Raw genomic sequence first — 7863 nt, forward strand, 5'->3', positions numbered from 1 at the left:
CGCCTTTTCTTACTGCCATCAGCGGACGTGAGGCCGAGCCGAGGACCGCATAAGGCAGAGGCAAAAAGCAATCAAGGAAGCACACAAAAAGACTACGGTAGCACGACTGTCGGCGGGGCTCGCTCGAGCAAAGAGCGTGCAAGGTGTCCAATGACGTGATATAAACACACACAAAACAGAGGCGATGCTGCAGCGCAGCCTTGAAAGTTTCGCGCGTCACGCTAGAGCGGCGTGCGAACGCTCGTGTTTCCTAGGTACACACACGTACACTAAATCGCATGAGCCAAGCTGTGTAGAGTACGCTAAGCCACACAATATGCGAAAATAAAAACCGAAACCAGTAGCGTTTGGCAACATCATCATCATTCCTTATTCTGCGACGCAGTTCAGGGGAGCTGAGTTATAGCCTTAGAACTAGGTAGACAGTGCAGCCGTGCAGCGGCTGCGGCTTTCCTGGCCCCAGATGCGTCGCCTGTAGCTGCCCGGCATGCTGCCCGGTTTTCCAAGCTTTCATTCGCAGCGCCGCCAGAAACAGATGGTTGTGAGTAGTCGCATTTTTTCACCGCAATCATTCCAATTTGCTGACTTTGTAATTGAAACAAAATATTTTGTCGTTTAGTGCAACAAGTTTGTGGCAAAAAGGGCTTTATCAATTCTTTTTTTAACGCGTGTAAAGTTAGGCGACATTAGCGCCACCTTTCCGTTCGCTGGCGGCGGATTGCGAGTCTCATGTTGGCCGCGCGCTACACTATCTTTCTTAGGACGCTGAAACGACGGGGTGCGACGGTTGTGATGTGGGTATACGTTTCTTCAGTTTGTTTGTGTTAAATGTGCGGCCTCGTTAGTGTTGTGGTAGTGTGACTGAACTCGGAAGGTGACAGATGGCTCCAGTGCTGCGGAAGACGTTCTTACGCGCACGCAGTGCTCAAAAACTGCTCTGACGTACTGCACGCAACCACGCCGAGAGCGGCCGGCGCCCGATGCCCGATAGAAGAAACGGCTTGCCGTGAACGTTGACAAATGTAAGTACAGAACTGGAAAATGACTTCTGCGATGTGTCGGGGGCATGATTGAGGGCTGCGAATGCATTTGGGTTGGTCTTCACGTCTTGTTCGCAGTGAGGTGCAAAATGCGGGCACCACGCGATCGTTTGCAGAGAGAAGGTGTTCTGACACGCTCGCTTGCCAACTATGCAACTTTTAACCCGCCGCCTCACGCTGTTTGCGTCAGCTCCTCGGCGCAGGAGTTATGTGATAGAATTTGGTTGCACGCCGAGAACTATGGGGTGCTGCTTGATTCGTTATTCCGACTGAACAGGAGCAGCGCGTGAAAAGGAGACCATAAGAACGAAAAGTGCTTGTAGCGGCGTGCGTCTTTTGATTCTGCTGCCTGAGTGTTTACTGGATAAGGAGCATTGCCCGTTCTACGTCGCAATCACATCAAGTGCTGTGTTTCTTGATAGTTCTGGTCAACGAAACGACGATTAAAAATAGCAGAACCATTCCATTGCAGTGCAGCTGAGGTAATCGCACAATGGAAGGTTTGTTGTCATTATATTGTTTTACGTTCACTACATTTATGTCATTCCCCCATTTTCAGTCTGAAGCGATGAAAGTATAACGTGATTCGCGAATAATAGCTTTAAGAAAAGTATGACAAGCTTTGTAAACCTTTTTTTTGCTAACTATTGGAGGCATAGGTAATTAATAATTAGCCTCCACTCATGAACACATTGGACTGAACAGCTAGAGGTTTTAATGGGATGTGGCTTCTGTGATGTTTATGAAAGCATGGCTCTAATGCAGCCTTTCTTCAAATGCACCCGCAGTCAAGCCCTGTACAGCTGCTCCACCGGTATCATCACGCTACTTTTGCACCAGCTTTCATCTGTCATCGAGCCAATGCTACCTCAACCAGAGGCAAATGACATCAAGACCTGCTGGTTCAGCCTATCAGCCATTGACACTGGATATCAAGCATGTGCCACTTGTAAAAGGATAGGCAGACAAGTGGGTATATTTTCCTTGTCTTTTTTAGCCTGCCAAAAATCTTCTGGTCCAGGCTCCCTCTCTCTTTCGTTTTTTTTTCTTTTAAAAGAGGACCAAGAGAAAGGGAAAAGATATTGCGGGTGTCATGAAAGCACTCCCCTAGTCAAGTGCATTGTGTTATAGTGTGAAATGCTTTCTATAGTTTTTTCCCTCATGCCTCTCGTGCTTGGAAATCTTGACCACTGTATAGACCAAATTAAAACAATTATCTGCTTCATGACCTTTATACAGCAGTCTAAAAGCAGCAAATAAATTTTATAGGTTTACTTCAGCAGTACCTGCCTCTTACAAGGTATGGCATGTTTGAAGTGAACCAGTGATGTGATAGGCATGGCCTAACGGGCAATGCATAATTGAATATTGGCATTCAAGTGGAGCACTCTGCTTTAGAAGCATATTTGTTGCTAGCATCAATAATTGATACCTTACCAGGTTATCCTTGCATTACATGAAACCCTGCAAAGCTTATATTTTAGCTGTACAGAAGAAAGGTGCTTATTCGATGTCATGAGCATTGCTGAGGTTTTCTTTCACACTCCCTTTGTCACAACTGACTGCAGTGTACAGTTGAAATGCATTTGGAATTGAGTATTGGTGCAATGTTTTTTTTATTCATGCCGACGTTCAGTTACTGATTGCATTACACTAGCTGAGCGTAAGTCAACAAATATTGCTGTGACCTTAACAAGACCCCTGGCTTTACTTGAACCGATGCATTTGATGTTGCCTTTCTCCCGTACCATCAAGGTTTGTAATAAGCTGTGTAAATAACTTATTTTCTTTCTCGAGGTATTTATTGCTGCAATTAGTGACAGGTAATTTCCTAAAGAACACATAAATGCACATTTTTATCTTCCTTGGAACACTTGTTTGCTTGTTTCCCTTGTATTCTTAACTTAAACAGATATGAGCAGGCCTCAGCACTAGAGGGATGTGCTACGGGACAAATAAAAAACTACCAGTCCAGCTGCTCCCTTAGGGGTACGTTTCTGAGGCTTTTATCGCTTGTAGTTCTATGCAGCTTTACTTACAAGTATTGTATCTGACGCAGTGTGTGCCTTAATATTTTGATTCATTTGCTTTAGTGTGTGCCACTCTTGCCCTGACGAACTTGCTCACCTTTGTACTCTTTGTTCATACATTTTCCCCTAACACCTGGTATAGCTCCAAATGATACATTATCCACAGCAACATGTGCATTATATTGCAATGTCTTTGTGCCATCACTTTTGAAAACAAAAGCTGCCTGAATTTTTGTGCAGACAAATCAGAAACACAAAATAATTTTTATATTTTATGGCGTGCATGTTATCTTCATATGACTGGAATGGCTAAATATCTCTTCGTGGTAGCCCAATTTGGTCATCATCATCATCAGCCTGACTACACCCACTGCAGGGCAAAGGCCTCTCCCATGTCTCTCCAATTAACCCTGTCCTTTGTCACTTGCCGCCACTGTATCCCCGCAAACTTCTTAATCTCATCCGACCACCTAACTTTCTGCCGTCCCCTGCTGCATTTGCTTTCTCTTGGAATCCACTCCGTTACCCTTAAGGACCAGCGGTTATCTTGCCTTCGCATTACATGCCCTGCCCAAGCCCATTTCTTCTTCTTGATTTCAACTAAGATGTCATTAACCCGCGTTTGTTCCCTCACCCACTCCGCCCTCTTCCGATCTCTTAATGTTACACCTATCATTTTCCTTTCCATAGCTCGCTGCGTTGTTCTTAACTTAAGCTGAACCCTCTTTGTTAGCCTTCACGTTTCTGCCCCATAGGTGAGTACCGGTAGGATGCAGCTGTTGTATACTTTGCTCTTCAGGGATATTGGTAAGCTACCAATCATGATCTGAGAGAATCTGCTATATGCGCTCCACCCCATTCTTATTCTTCTAGTTATTTCCCTCTCATGATCCGGATCTGCGGTCACTACCTGCCCTAAGTAGACATATTCTCTTACTACTTCCAGCACCTCGCTACCAATTGCGAACTGCTGTTCCCTTGCTAGGCTGTTGAACATTACTTTGGTTTTCTGCGTGTTAATTCTTAGCCCCACCGTTCTGCTCTGCCTGTCTAACTGGTTGATCATGCTTTGCAATTCTTGTCCTGAGTGGCTTAGCAAGGCAATGTCATCAGCGAATCGCAAATTACTCAGGTATTCTCCATTAACTCTTATCCCTAACTGCCGCCGCGGTGGCTCAGTGGCTATGGTGCTCGGCTGCTGACCCGAAAGACGCGGGTTCGATCCCGGCCGCGGCGGCTGGAATTTCTTTGGAGGAGAAATTCTAGAGGCCCGTGTACTGTGCGATGTCAGTGCACGTTAAAGAACCCCAGGTGGTCGAAATTTCCGGAGCCCTTCACTACGGCGTCTCTCATAGCCTCAGTCGCTTTGGGACGTTAAACCCCATAAACTAAACTAAACTTATCCCTAACTGTTCCCATTCCAGTCCCCGGAATACCTCCTGTAAGCAGGCATTGAAGAGCATTGGCGAGATCATGTCTCCCTGCCTGACACCTTTCCGTATTGGAATTTTATTGCTGACTTTATGGAGAACTATAGTAGCTGTGCAATCGTTATAGATATCTTCCAATATTTTCTCATAACACTCTTCCACACCCTGAATCCGCAATGCCTGCATGACAGCTGAGGTTTCCACTGAGTCAAATGCTTTCTCGTAATCAATGAAGGCTATATATAGGGGTTGGTTATATTCTGCGCATTTCTTTATCACCTGATTGATAGTGTGAATGTGGTCTATTGTTGAGTATCCTTTACGAAAGCCTGCCTGATCATTTGGTTGACTAAAGTCCAAGGTTGTCCTGACTCTATTAGCGATTACCTTAGTAAATACCTTGTAGGCAACGGACAATAAGCTGATTGGTCTGTAATTCTTCAAGTCCTTGACGTCTCCTTTCTTATGAATTAAGATAATCTTAGCGTTCTTCCAAGCTTCTGGTACTCTCGAGGTCACAAGGCACTGCGTATACAGGGTGGCTAGTTTTTGTAGCACAATCTCTCCTCCGTACTTCAACAAATCTGCTGTTACCTGATCCTCACCAGCTGCTTTCCCTCTTTGCATTGCTCCTAAGGCTTTCTTTACTTCCTCCTTCGTTACTGGCAGGATGTCCCATTGCTGTGCTCGACTGCCTCCCTCAGTAACTTGATGATTACATTCGCTACTGTATAGATTTGTGTAGAATTCTTCGGCTAATTCAACTATCTTATCCATATTGCTGATGACATTGCCCTGTTTGTCTTTTAGCGCATACATCTGGTTTTTACCTATGCCCAGTTTTCTCCTCACTGATTTTAGGCTACCTCCGTTCCTTAGAGCATGCTCGATTTTCTCCACGTTAAACTTTCTTATGTCGGCTACCTTGCGCTTATTTATTAACTTCGATAGATCTGCTAGTTCTATCCTGTCTGTGGAGTTAGAAGTCCTCATGCTTTGGCGTTTCTTAATCAGATCTTTAGTCTCCTGAGATAGCTTGCTGGTATCCTGTCGAACCATCCTACCACCTACTTCTGCGGCGCACTCTGTAACGATAGCTGTAAGATTATCATTCATTGTTTCAACACTGCGGTTGTCTTCTTCAGTTAAAGCGGAAAATCTGTTTTGCAGCGACAGTCTGAATTCCTCTACCTTCCCTCTTAATGCTAACTCGTTAATAGCCTTTCGCTTCACCAGTTTCCTCCGTTCCCTCTTCAAATCTAAGCTAACACGAGACCTTACCATTCTGTGGTCGCTACAACGGACCTTACCGAGGACCTCCACATCCTCTACGATGCCAGGGTGTGCACACAGTATGAAGTCTATTTCATGTTTAGTCTCACCATTGGGGCTCTTCCACGTCCACTTCCTGTTTGCTCGTTTTCGGAAGAAGGTATTCATAATCCGTAAACTATTTCTATCTGCGAACTCTACTAATAACTCTCCCCTACTGTTCCTAGAACCTATGCCATAGTCACCTACCGCCTTGTCTCGAGCCTGCCTAATTAGGTGTAACACGTTAATGTCAGTTCCTGTGAATATCATTCAGTCTTCGAATGTGGGGGCAGAATTGAACACAACAGCATGTTATAGCTTTTTCTTGTTCAAGGACGCATTACATTTAGTTCTAGTCTTGTGACTGCTGCTTATGCTATTACTCAGCAGCTTTATCAAACTCACTCGGAGTGCTGCATTTTAGTGCACATTTAACTGATTGTTGCTGCTCCGTGTTTGATTCTATTAGAAGTTACTATTACTGTATACTTTGAATGTTTTCTTGTGCAGTTCTCTTGCTGCTGCATTCTGCCATGGAGAAGGCTACCTGTTCGTGCACACGTCTCATCACTAGGACGCTACCTCTTCCACTGGTGATGCAGACAAGTAACGACAGGGTTAATTGGAGAGGCATGGGAGAGGCCTTTGCCCTGCAGTGGGCATAGCCAGGCTGATGATGATGATGAACAACAAGCAGGCTGCCTGGTATTGAGGACAAGTGTCAGGATAGTGCACCAACAAAGTCGCTTAAGCATTTCTGTGCTGATGCATTTTTATTAAAATCAGCTCATAGCTTAATATCTACATCCATGGGGACATTTAGCATATGTTTGGCATTTGTTTGACTTTTAATTCGCTAGTGTTTGCAGCCTTTAATGTTGGTCTTAAGACAGTGTAAGCATTGTTTCACTGTGTGGGATTTTTTAGCTGTTTTGGAGAGATGTGTGTGTATGCATGCAGTTTTTTTCCACGGGTTTGTTATGTGGCTCATGGAACTTTCATGTTACAGAAGAAATTATTTCGTTTCTGTGTTGTACAGGAAAGTGAGCAGTATTTATATGCACCAGATGTTTCAGGGAAGAATAAGTTTTCAAAAATATGGCTTTTGCTGCATAATATTACCAGTGTTAGCAGACACCAGAAAGCCGGTGAGGTGTATTTAGTAAGCTGGTTAACTAATTTCTGATAATTAACTTTTTAACTAACACAGGTTTGCAACTGGTTGCAGTTAGAGACTTTTAGCCAGTTGTTCGTAGTAGCCATATCAGTTTCTGGAATGTACAAAACATGATTACTTTCGCCGCTGTGGCTCAAAAAAAATTGGCTGCATCGTGTGAAAATACATGCGCTTTTGAAAGCACACAGGGAAAGAAACTCCTCCAGTGCATGTAACTGCTACAAATCTCTAATGGCAACTAGACGCCTAACTCTGATAGTGAAGGAATCATATTCTTAGCAGTAAGAAACACACACAACACCAAGACACACACACACACAGGACACCCGCTAGACTTCAGCTATCTTTACTGGACACTTGTACAACATAAATATGTATCACTGAGCACACGCAGGTGCCTCGTCATCCGCAACAGGTCTAACTATGCCCTGCCCTCTCCTGCAAGGCATACGGTTGCGCCGATAAACAATCTCTTTTTCTGCCAACACCAGGGAGGGAGTGCTTACACATGTCACCCGCCTCTTGAATACGAAAGACTTCGATAATTTTTCTTTCTTTTTTCTCGGCTTCCAGGCCTTTCGTATTCAAGAGGCGGGTGACATGTGTGTAAGCACTCCCTCCCTGGCATTGGCAGAAAAAGGGATTGTTTATCGGCGCAACCGTATGCCTTGGAGGAGAGGGGAGGGCGTATTTAGACCTGATGCCGATGACGAGGCACCTGCGTGTGCTCAGTGATACATATTTATGTTGTACAAGTGTCCAGTAAAGATAGTTGAAGTCTAGCGGGTGTCCTGTGTGTGTGTGTGTCTTGGTGTTGTGTGTGTTCTTACCGCTAAGAGTATGATTCCTTCAAGCCGTTACCAACTAGCCCA

The 7863-nt window shown here is 44.7% G+C and overlaps 1 long non-coding RNA gene across 1 annotated transcript; it reads left to right on the plus strand.

Annotated features, from left to right (window-relative positions):
* Positions 1 to 809: 809 nt before the first annotated feature.
* Positions 810 to 7296, plus strand: LOC149353947 (uncharacterized). The gene is made up of 3 exons (XR_016291133.1): positions 810 to 1022; positions 1829 to 2009; positions 6325 to 7296. It is a non-coding gene; the product is annotated as an uncharacterized LOC149353947 (long non-coding RNA).
* The last annotated feature ends 567 nt before the right edge of the window (positions 7297 to 7863 follow it).

The sequence above is a fragment of the Amblyomma mixtum genome, chromosome 3 (assembly GCF_055824585.1).
Source record: "Amblyomma mixtum isolate Tamu chromosome 3, ASM5582458v1, whole genome shotgun sequence".
NCBI lineage: Eukaryota > Metazoa > Arthropoda > Arachnida > Ixodida > Ixodidae > Amblyomma > Amblyomma mixtum.